We start from the raw sequence: 11,646 nt of genomic DNA, 5'->3' as shown, positions 1-11,646 counted from the left end.
GGGATGGCAACCACTCGACTTTTTGGCCAGTGTTTGGGACAAAATGCCTTGTTGGTGCACCACTGTCTCTCTCTCTCTCTCTCTCCACATGTTGGAAAGCTGAATTGGAGTGCCCAAAACTACCCCACCAAATTTAATGCCACAAAATGCCAAAGGGGAAAAAGGCAAGACCCCAAATGCATTGCCCATTTACCATATCTCATTTTGCTTTTGCTTTTCTTTTGGATCCCGAGTCTTTTGGTTCTCACACTTCTTTTCTTTTTTTTTTTTTTTTTTTTTTTTTTTTTTTTGGAAACATCTTGTTTTTGGTTCTCACACTTCTTTTCTTTTTTTTTTTTTTTTTTTTTGGAAACATCTTGTTTTTGGTTCTCTCTCTTTCTTTCTCAAAAACCCTCTCACTCTCTCTATCTTGAGCCATGTAGCCTCATTCACGCACTTGTTTTCCACATTTGGGTTCAGACATTAAAATCACCTGGTCCTACAGTGTAAACCAACTAAACAAGGTTGAATGACAAAACTCACATTTATTTGGAGTCTTCTTCGGTTTGATAGGAAAAAACAAAAACGATGCGATGCTTCGTCCAATTCAGAGGAGGATTTTGAAATTTAAAAAATATATAAATAATATAAATAGAGTACATATTTATACATATAAATATATTAAAATAAAACAAATTATATAAATAAACATTCAAAAAATAAAGAAAGAGAAAAAAACAAAAAGACAATTATGTGCTTCACTTGGAGCAGGCCAAAGCTTCAGCCGAATCAGATTGAAGCGGGTCGAAGCAAGCCGAAGTGGATGCACTGGAGCTTCGCTTCTTTTCGCTTTGGTTTAAGCTGAAAATCAGAAGACTTCAGCCTATACAGCTGAAGCGAAGTGAATTTGATAATTCTCTATACCACTCAATTGAGTCCCCGATTCTAAATAGGCAATAAAAAATTACCCATTTCGACTCAGGAGTCGAGGAGTCAGCCTGAATTGGGAGCTAGGTGATCTCAGGCTGAATTGTAAAACGTTATTTTTCTTATTAACATTGCTTCGTCTGCCTTGGGGTCACCCCCGAGCCAGATTAGGGGACTTAGATCATTGGATAACTGAGTTGGTACTCGGGCACCCAATTCCATTATTTTAATCACTAGTCTAAAACACCTAAATGTGGGACAATGATTGAATCTAGATCCCCTCTCCATGGTCATGAATCTTTCATGGGTGAACCTAGGTGTGGAGTTTGGGCTCTCAGGTAACTCAAGTTGATTCCAATAAGCTATGATATCCATCTGTGGTTCAATGGCAGAACCTATGTTCGGGGTCATGCTCTCTTGTCATCTAATCAAGCTACATTGTCATGTGCCTATGTTTGGGGTCATGGTCTCTAGTCATCTAATCAAGTTGTATTGTCATATTTCCTGTTTGTGGTGCAATGATTGAGCCCAAGTCTATGTTCACTATCGCTAGTCACTTGATTTTGTCCTATAGACCATTTAACATGGATAAATGTGTTCATTTTATTATAACATATGTAACGTGACATTCATGTCCTTGATCTTTCGTCTGTAACATTTACTAAAACACAACATTTGTGCCTCACACTTTAGAACCATGTTTGGAACATTAGACCAGTGGGTCGGATCACTCACCTAATGGTTGTGAGTTGAGTCGGCTAGTTGGCAAGCAAGATCGTTTGTTCACCGTGTCAACAAAAAAGCAAAAAAGAGAATAATAGTGAAACTGGGGAGATGAAAAATGACTAAAAGGAAAATAAAAACCACTTCGAATCAAAACCAAGCATTTGATTTCATCTAATAACTATAAATCGAATTAAAATAAAAATAAAAAGCGAAAAACATAATCACAAATCGAGATCAAAATGAAGAAAACTCAAATTTTCATCTTTTTCATCCATAGGTGCTACAAATCAAGATCAAAATGTTGAAAACTCAAATTTTCATCTTTTTCATCCATAGGTGCTACATATCTAAATTGTGGTACATTGAGAGAAAAATGGATAAAAACATATAAAAAATAGAAGAAATTGGTGGGAAAAAACAAATCGATCTAAGAAGTTTCTGGTTGTGGTCCATAGAAAATTGTTTGAGAATCAATATGATGGGATGATTTTGGTGGAACTATGTGAGAGAAATCAAAGATTTTTAATTCTGTGTCGAACAAACCCTAAAAAATGGACTCTTGATTTCATGTATTTTTTCTTTTGATGAAAAAAATGGTGTTGCATATGTGAGAAAATCTTATAGGAGAAAATCCCATATATAAATACAGAGGTGGTTACATTGTACAACCTGTGTGATATACAAAAAAGGACAGAATACATCCTACATGATTACCGGAAAGATTATCCTACCTAGTAAAAATAGAAAGTAAATATACATGATTTCACACTCCCCCCCAAACTCGTGATGGTCGGAAGCGAACTATTGAGAATTTGGAAGCAAGCTTGAGAAACGAGGTGTATTATGGGACTTCGTAAAGAAGTAAGCAAGCTATGCAGAAGATGGAATATATGGAAGAGAGATTGCCCTGGATAAATATTCCTATCCAACAAAATAACAGTCTACTTCAATATTCTTGGTGCTCTCATGGAACTCCAAGTTCTTCGCAAAATAAATCGTACTTTTGTTATCACAATATAAGGGAGTGTATGTAGAAACTCCACACCCTAGTCAGCTAATAACTAGTGAAGCCAGACAATCTCAGATGTTGTTTGGGGTATGGCTCGATACTCAGCTTCAACTATTGACTGAGAATTACATTTTTGCCATTTACTCTCCCAAGAAAGATGGGGAGTCACAAAAACATACAAAAACATGTAGTAGACTTCGGAACAATAGTAGGCCCCCCAAAATCAAAGTCAGCAAAAGCATAAAGCTCAAGAGTGGAAGATGACAAAAATACCAAAGCACGATCAAGAGTGTCTTCAATATAACGAATGATATGTAAAACACCTGCCAAGTGAATAGAATGAGGGGAACTTAACAATTGATTGACAAGATAAACAATATAAGCAATGTTTGGTCGAAAGATAGTCAGAAAAATCAAGCTTCCAACAAGTTGTCTGAAAAATTTAGTATCAGAAAGAGGTTCACCGTATGTAGAATGAAGTTTAACATTCAGCTCAGCAGGTGTGTCAACATTGTTTGTACCATCCACCAGACGAGCTTATGAAACAATACTTGTGGCATACTTGAGTTGTAAGAGCAAATACCCATGAGGAAAATAAGCGTTTCTAAGCTAAAAAAATATTTTAAGAATCCCAAATCTTTCATCTCAAAAAGTTGATTCAGTTGTTACTTGATTAGATATATGGTAGCCTCGTCATTACTATAAACGTTCATATCATCAACATAGAGTAGAAGAATTTCACGACCAATGGGTGCGACTGAGACAAACAAGGTTGGGTCACGATGGATCTGTTGAATATCTATGGAGACAACAGCATAACTAAACTTTTCAAACTAAGTACAAGGAGCTTGTTTAAGCTTATAGAGTGCGCGACATAGTTGATAGATTCTATTGTTAGGATCAGAAACTCCAAAAGGTAACTTCATATATACTTCTTTTACAAAGTAACTTCATATATACTTCTTTTACAAGATCACCATTAAGAAATACATTTTTGACATCAAGTTGATATAGAAGCCATTTGCGAATAACAACTATAGAAATCAAGGTACGAATTCTAGTTATGAGGGCAAGGAGAAAAGGTTTCAGCAAAATTAATCTCAAATTGTTGATTATTATATTGTTTTTGAGTAAGTCATTGGGGGAGAAGGCCCCCTACCTGATTTTTCGTTAATAGAAAGTGGATAACCTGTTATTATGCAACACTATAATAGGGCAGTTCCACCAAATCTGGTAAAAGAAGAGAGAGAAAGTTAGGCGGATGACTACGCCAAATAGTGGCTCCTTTATAAACCAATCCTCTCTTAGCAAGGGCATCAAGTACCATATTCACCTCATGAAAAACATGAGCAATAGATTGCTTGTGCGGCGATAAACTAGCCCAACAATTGTCAATTATCGTCTGTAATCTCCAAGAGGCACAACGTTGATTTTTAATGGCATTCACTAGTAGAGATGAGTCACTCTCTATTTGTATCGGAAAGTAGCCCTTTTGAATAGCTAAAAGAATGCCTTCTTCTATATCCTGGAATTCTGCAAAATTATTGGATGCAAAACCAAAGTGTTTAGCAAACACCGCCACAAATCCGCCATTGAAGTTTCTTATGACCCCACCACCACTTGCCAAACCAGGGTTGTGCAAGGCCGCACCATCAATATTCAGCTTATAACAATGAGCTTTTGGAAGTGACCATGTGATTGGGATCATGCATTTTGACTTCAGTTGGTGCCACTTAATCTATAGATTGCCAATAAATCACCTTTTTTGATAGATGAAAGGCCAAATTTTTAACTTCTGCAATGGCCTTTACATGTGAAGCAATCCAAATGACAAGATGCTCTCTTCTTGAAGCGTTAGTTCGAAAGATTCTTCTGTTTCGCTCCTCCCATAGAAACCAGATTGTCGTGAAGAAGATAGCCATCTACATGTTAAGAAACCCATCTGATTTGAATCTGAAGGCTAGCCAACTATGAAGAGTATCATGGCCCGAAGTTCCAAGCGTAAATCTCTTGCCACACTTCCAAGCTAAAGACCGCCAAACACCCTGTGGAAGGTACAATGAAACAAAAGATGACATAGGGTTTCATCATTGTTCCTGCAAAAAGGACAGATAGTAGCCATATGAATACCCCATTTCTGAAATATAGATATAATTGGTAGTCGATTGTGCTTAGCTACAGGATAACCACTTGGCTCGTGTATGACATTTGGCTGACCAAAGAGCAAGAAATACATGCTGAGGTGAGGTTTTAAAACGAATAAAGTTCCATGCTTCTTTGATTGAAAATGTTCTACTAGAATAATGAATCCATACCAATGAATCCTTCTTATGCTGCAATGGAAGAATATGACATTCCACATCTCTCCATATACTGTTCAACAAAGTGGAGGAAGATGAAGGCAATACCCATGATTGGGGGTAACCATCAATAAAATCAGAAACATTTTGCCCTCTAAGATTCCCCAAATCTATATGTCCATTATCATCCACAAAATCCCAAATCGACTGTACTGACAGTGATGGGCCCATCAAGAAATCCACCATCTGCCCAGTACTAATGCACCACTGAACAACTTGAGTTGAGATAATCCAAAATGAATGCCCTTCCATGCATGAGAATGACACCTCTTAGCTACAACCTCCCAAATGGAACACACTTTGAAAAATCTGTACTTGAAAAAACGAGCAACTAAAGAAGATGGATTTGCCAAAATCCTCTAGGCAAGTTTCATCATACCTGTAGTATTGAAGTCTGTCAAATCTCTAACCCCCAGCCTACCCTCCTCCTGAAGAGGGCATATTGTCCTCCATTTAAGAAGATGGACGCTCTTATTTTCTACAACTCCTACCCATAGAAAATTTCGTTGAAGACTCTATCATATTACAACTTTTCCTTGATAGTATAAATGACCATATGCAGAAGCTAAGAACTGATTTAAGCAATTGAAGACATCTTGCATAAGATAAGCATAAGGCTTGCCATGTACCTATCTTACCAATCAAGTTTCCAACCAAGCTCTAATAGTAATTGTGTCGTAGATACTCATGAAATAGTGGTAACTCCAGATATTGCACCAGAAAGTAGCCTTCACTGAATCCCAACTCTCTCAAAATCTGTGCTCGATTAACTTGTAACCCAAATAGGAAAACCTTGTTTTTCACAGAATTTAACATCTGACTAGTTATGTTTTCAAAAGTAGTGATAACCGCCTTCATAGTACTGGCAGAGATATAGGCTGTCCCACAAAATATAACGATATCATCAGCATAGAATAAGTGAGACACCCCATAGTCACACCCAGAGGAGAAGGCTCTGGTTATCAATCCCTGCAACATAGACTGATCTATTTGCCTACTAAAGAAGTCCATGGCTAGCATAAATTAGTAAGGAGATAGAGGGTTTCCTGGTCTCAGACCTCTTTTTCTCTTAAAGAAACTTTTAGGTGACCAATTTCTCAAAACAGAAAAAGTAGTCGAAATGCATAAATTAATCCATGAGATAAAGAGGTTTGAGAAACCCAAAGCATGTAACCTACTCATAATAAAATTCCAGGAGACCCTATCATATACACTGTTCAGATCAATCTGCAAGCACATTTTTGGTCTCATTGAGTTCTTATGACAAAGAGAGATGATCTCATTTGCTATTAGAATATTGTCTGAAATTTTCAGGAAAGCAGCCTGCCTAGGATCAATGATTTTTCAAGAACAACTCTCAGACAGTTTGAGATTATTTTTCTGATAATTTTATATAGAAAATTACACAAACAAATAGGATTAAAATCTTTCATAACAAAAGGGGCATCCAATTTTGGAATCAGACATATGAAAGTGAAATCAACTTGCTTTAGGAGCTTACTTTTGCTGAAGAAATCCTAGAGGGCCTTATAAAGATCTTTATTGATGATCTCTTAAGCGAATTTATAAAATTGCACTGGAAAGCCATCCGTCCTTGGAGCACTCTCACTTCTCATGTCCCAGATAGTAACCTTAATCTCCTCCATAGTGACTGCTTCTGCCAATTTTGCCGACTGATCTACAGTTATTGAGCATGGTGGTAAAAATTGATCTGCTAGAAGTGGGTCAATATCATTTTCTTGAGTAAGATGGTTCTCGAAGAAGCTGATCATATGCCTATCTATGTTTGCGTCAGAAGCTAACAAGTTCCCATTCTGACTGTCAGAGATATGAACTTGTCATTTCTTCTTCGAATCACAGTGGTTCACCAACAATATTTGAGAGTTATAAAATTGGAGCACTAAGAGAAAGGGACAAGAAAAAAAATGGAAAAAGAGTGGTGAAAGGGAATGAAAAAGAATATGCTCAGAAAATACATGTCGGGACACCAGAAGTTTCCTAGTCACATGGTTATAACATCTATAGACTTTTGGTGGTCAAGATAACCTAGGAAACAATATTTAATTGCTTTGCCTAATAGTTTGTCCCATTCTGGTAATAGAGCAAAGCATGTATAGCAAAAAACACGAGAATTGCATAGTTTGGGGTAAGTTTTGAAAAAACAGATTGTGGGTTGTCTTGATGATTATTAAAATACTGTTTTAGAAACTTAATGAGTTTTTTGAAGTAAAAATTATATAAGACGCAAACCTTATAATATAAAAGTAAAGCACACATCAAAAGCTGGAAAAAATAAGGTTTAGTCCCATGTTGAAAATATCCTAATTGAGGTCAAGATATATGAATAATAATAAAAAAAATGAATCTAAGTATTAAAAATGACACATTTTGTAACAAATTATTTGGACTGTCTTTCTTCAAGTGTTTATAAATCTATTTGATGTACACTATTGTCAAGCCATCTTAAGGGTTGTATAAAATATACCTTTATTTGAGTTAAAAGAAAAAATCATTCTTAATCCCATATAAAACCCACCTCCTTCTGTAAATGATATATAGATGTACCTTATTTCAAAAACTTTAAAGGTTGGGATTTTTAATACTCATATTTTTGTCCGATATGACACACATCCCAATCAATATCTCGTAGCCTATAAACCATTAATAACCATTAGCCTTCTTAATGACTAATTTGTACTTCAGGTCTCCAATTTTCTTTTTTATTTTAATGAAGGAATTTGTCAAAAATTGATTGACATTTTTTTCTGAAAAAATTGAATAAAATTTTGATCAAATTTGATTGACAACAAAGAAAAATTCAAATACACCCTTGAAATTCAACATTCGAATGGGATATTCAACCGATATCCATACCTAAAAATGCATGGCTTTATATAAACAAGGACAAAATTTACACCAAAACTAATGGACATTTTTCCGACGCATCAGTCCAATATTTGGCCCTGAACTGGATCAAATTTGTGATTTGGAATTTTGTTGAATTTTAAGATAAGACCAAGGTTGTTCACTTTTCTTTCCTTTATCTATATTGGACTATTAAAATTCAGAATAAGCCAAAAATTTGATCTCACCAATACCATGACCGAAACCTTGAAACCACAAACCAATTTATGTCCGCAACTGATCCTCTTATATGAGAGAGAGAGAGGATCTTCTTGAGGTTAGGTGGTTTCGATGATTAGGTATTTGACTTCCTTATTAACCAAAGATGGAAAAAGGATGGGAGGAAAAAAGGAAGATAAATATTGAATTCAAAATTATTGGAGAACCAAAGATAGAAAAAGGATGGGAGAAAAAAAAGGAAGATAAGTATTGAATTCAAAATTATTGGAGAGAGAAAGTAAAAGACAAATTTGAGTTTAAATAGCATGGAAATATAATTCACAATTCCTTTGGAAATTGGATGGTCCTGAAAGCCTTGGCAGCAACATTGATGAGATTCGACCTCAACAAGTTGTGTCACAATCGCCAATACCCGAACCACCCAAGCCCAAAACCTTGGGCAATGATTTCTTTTCATTAAAAACATAGATGGGGAGAGAGAGAGAGACCTATTTTTGTTTGAAAATTACGTACAAACAGTATCTCAAGCCTTATATTACTGGATGGGTTAAATTTTCCCAAATATTATGTGGATACCACATCCCACATGTGTCCCTTTTTTTTCTCCATAATTACCCCCACCTTTTACTTTTTTCCATAATTGCTCCACTTGGCAATGACAACACTAGACGGATGCGAAACTACGTATCCTTGGCACTTTATTTTGTTGACGCTTTATCCAATGTTATCAAAACCGAATGGAATTTTTCGATTTGTACGATCTTGACGATACTAGACAGCTTAATGTTGCATGTATAGGGTTTCTGTGGCTATTAAAGGACTTATGAGAGCATGTAATCAATATTTAATATAGTGGATTAAAGAATTCCAGTGGGAGCATGGTCCTAAGGGACCAAGAGATTATAGTCCCAAAGAATCAAGAGATTGTGGTCTAAGGGACTAAGAGCTTATAGTCCAGAGGGATTGAGATAAACAAATGCCAGTTGCCGATACTCAAACTTGGCTTGACGAGCTAGACCAATCAAGTCGGAAAAACCCTGAAAGACCTAGGCATATAGCACAACCGATGAGGGTTTATGGGTTATCCCTTGATGAGGTGGGACTTGCTTATGGGAGTGAGCCAAGGGACTATGTGACCATTATGTGTGATGATTAACCTCTAGAGACGAGGGCCAAAACCTCAACATTGAACTATCACACAATATGTGCATAGAATAGCTGTATCAGGAAAGCAAGACATCATTAAGGGTGCAACATGCACATATGCGAGAGATTGCCCTTATTCGCCATAGAGCTGTGATTGTATTCGGTCTTAATAACATGAACTCGTCTCTAGAGGAGAAAAGTCTATGAAGAAAAGTCTGTGCAGTAAGCCTGAAGTAGAGTTTCTCGAGAAACTGAAACCGGCGTATTGGTTCTCTAGTCATTTGCATTGCAAATTTCCACCTATTGTCCAACATGGGGAGGATGGTCTCATCACAAAATTCCTTGCGCTTGATAAGTGTCTCCCAGGATGCAAATTTTTACAGGTTGCCTTAAGGTACTATAATGCCTTTAAGTAGTCAAAGAGTATGAAAAATATTCTTTGGAAACTATAAGCCACATTTTGATCTTCTATCTATTGTCGACAAATGTATGAAGAAGATGCTTTGTCACATGGAGAAGTTCATCACACATTCAATCTCATTTTCAGAGATCAATATGACTTTTGAATACACACTCAAAGGGACGGCCTTCGCTACATCATTTGAATGGAGCAATGAAACTGAAAAAGCAAAAAGAAATAAATTACTTGTTGATGGTTGAGTCAGCTCATTTTGGTTACCTATTTTAAGCTTCATTTGTATATGGTTGTTTCCTATTTCATGAGGTGTTTAACCTCCTTGTCTCTTTCTAGTGGTTTGTAAATGATTGTAATTGGTCATTGTTTAATTAATGGTAATATTTTATGAATCAAATTATCTGGTTTCTGGTATTATTTAGTTTATGTCTTTTTTTTTTGATACACACAAAATAACACACACAAAGAGAGAGAGAGAGAGAGAGAGAGAGAGAGAGAGAGAGAGAGAGAGAGAGAGAGAGAGAGAGAGAGAGAGAGAGGGAAGGAGGGTGATCCGGTTATCAGCTACAATGAAACAACATAAGCTCATTTATTTGGTTGAGAAGAGAGAGAGAGAGAGAGAGAGAGAGAGAGAGAGACATCATTCAAATTTGAGGCCTATGAGAGAGAGAACAGGTTATCCATAAAAGGTGAGAATGTATAATACATTTCACTATCCAAGTGAACCCACATTGCACATGTTAATGACATACATAGAAAAGAAAGACATGTCACACATATGTTACCAAAAAGTCACCAAATGGGTTCTTTAGATGTCCCATAAAGAGGTCTTTTACATGCCCCCATAAAGATGTCCTCTACATGCCCACAAAATTACTTGAATGTTGAATATTCACATAATCCCCAAAATCAACTACAAAAAGGGGTATTTACATGTCTCCAAAATTCAAAAAATTAGTCAAGTCCTTTACATGCCTCATAAATAGGTCTTTTACATGCCCGCAAAATTCATTGAATATTCACATAACCTCCAAAGTCAACTACAAAAATGGGTTTTTACATGTCTTTGAATATATGTGCAAATGAACCACTGCAAGTTGCCATTACCTCGATGCGAATGCAGTCTCACAATTTGTCATGTCCTCCATGCAATTGCAGCCCCTTTGTTTGTCATGGCCTCAACTCGGTTTGAGGTCCGCAGTAGCTCTATAAGATAAAGATGTATTGTAAGTCCGATACGTAAAACAAAAGATAAATGAAAACCAATGTTAAATAGAAATAATTATGCTTATTATGTTTAATACGTAAAGCAAAGAAGCACTTACATCCCACGAGCCCTCACCGGACAGTTACTCTGTCATGTCCACTCTTATTTCAAACTTTACACTTCCTTCTAGTGGGTGGCCTTTCCTTTGATTGTTTCTTTTGTATAAAAGCTTTTGGCCCTTCCTCCCATGAAGGTTTAATCCTTTTAGTCCTTGGTCGTCCAACTGCCCATGCATATGGTAGATTGAATACAAGGGAGGTGTCATCAACTGATCTAATACTGCCACATACTTCATCTTTTGCGGCACTGTAATGAGTGGAGGCTGATGGTGCATGAGTATTCGACAAAGACTCTCTTGTTGCATTGACCTCCTAAGCTAACTTGGAGAAACCCAACTTCACTTTTTCAAATAGATCATCATTTTCTAATACTAGCTCTACAATCGTTCTCACAAGGTCATAAAGCTCATGACGTCAAATGAAACTCAGAAATTTAGATATAGTCAAACTACTAGCACCACATTTGTCTTTGACACCCTTCTTCGCATCCATTGTCCACCGGCTCAAAATGTAATTAGGTGGGATCTTCAATACATTCCTCATGTTGAACACTTTGAGCATATGTGAACAAGGGAATCCAACACTCTCAAAGCACTGACATGTGCATGTACACTTCTTCCTTAATTCAATGAATGTAACCATCCGAGGGATTGACATATCGAAAATGTCTTCCA

The 11,646-nt window shown here is 36.5% G+C and overlaps 1 long non-coding RNA gene across 2 annotated transcripts; it reads right to left on the bottom strand.

Moving 5' to 3' along the window:
• Positions 1–2,253: 2,253 nt before the first annotated feature.
• On the bottom strand, positions 2,254–6,991 carry LOC148780043 (uncharacterized). Of its 2 annotated transcripts, none has more exons than XR_016041928.1 (2): positions 6,503–6,991; positions 2,254–2,964 (listed from the first exon to the last, which is right to left on the bottom strand). It is a non-coding gene; the product is annotated as an uncharacterized LOC148780043 (long non-coding RNA). The 2 variants fall into 2 exon arrangements; XR_016041929.1 differs by lacking the exon at positions 2,254–2,964 and adding an exon at positions 3,725–5,879 and having other exon boundaries at positions 6,503–6,968.
• Between the last annotated feature and the right edge of the window lie 4,655 nt (positions 6,992–11,646).

Source organism: Amborella trichopoda, chromosome 10 (genome assembly GCF_054954075.1).
Source record: "Amborella trichopoda isolate Santa Cruz 75 chromosome 10, AtrichopodaSantaCruz75HAP2 v2.0, whole genome shotgun sequence".
NCBI lineage: Eukaryota > Viridiplantae > Streptophyta > Magnoliopsida > Amborellales > Amborellaceae > Amborella > Amborella trichopoda.
Note: the sequence above shows the minus strand (reverse complement) of the source record. Positions and strands in the feature narration are given on the sequence as shown.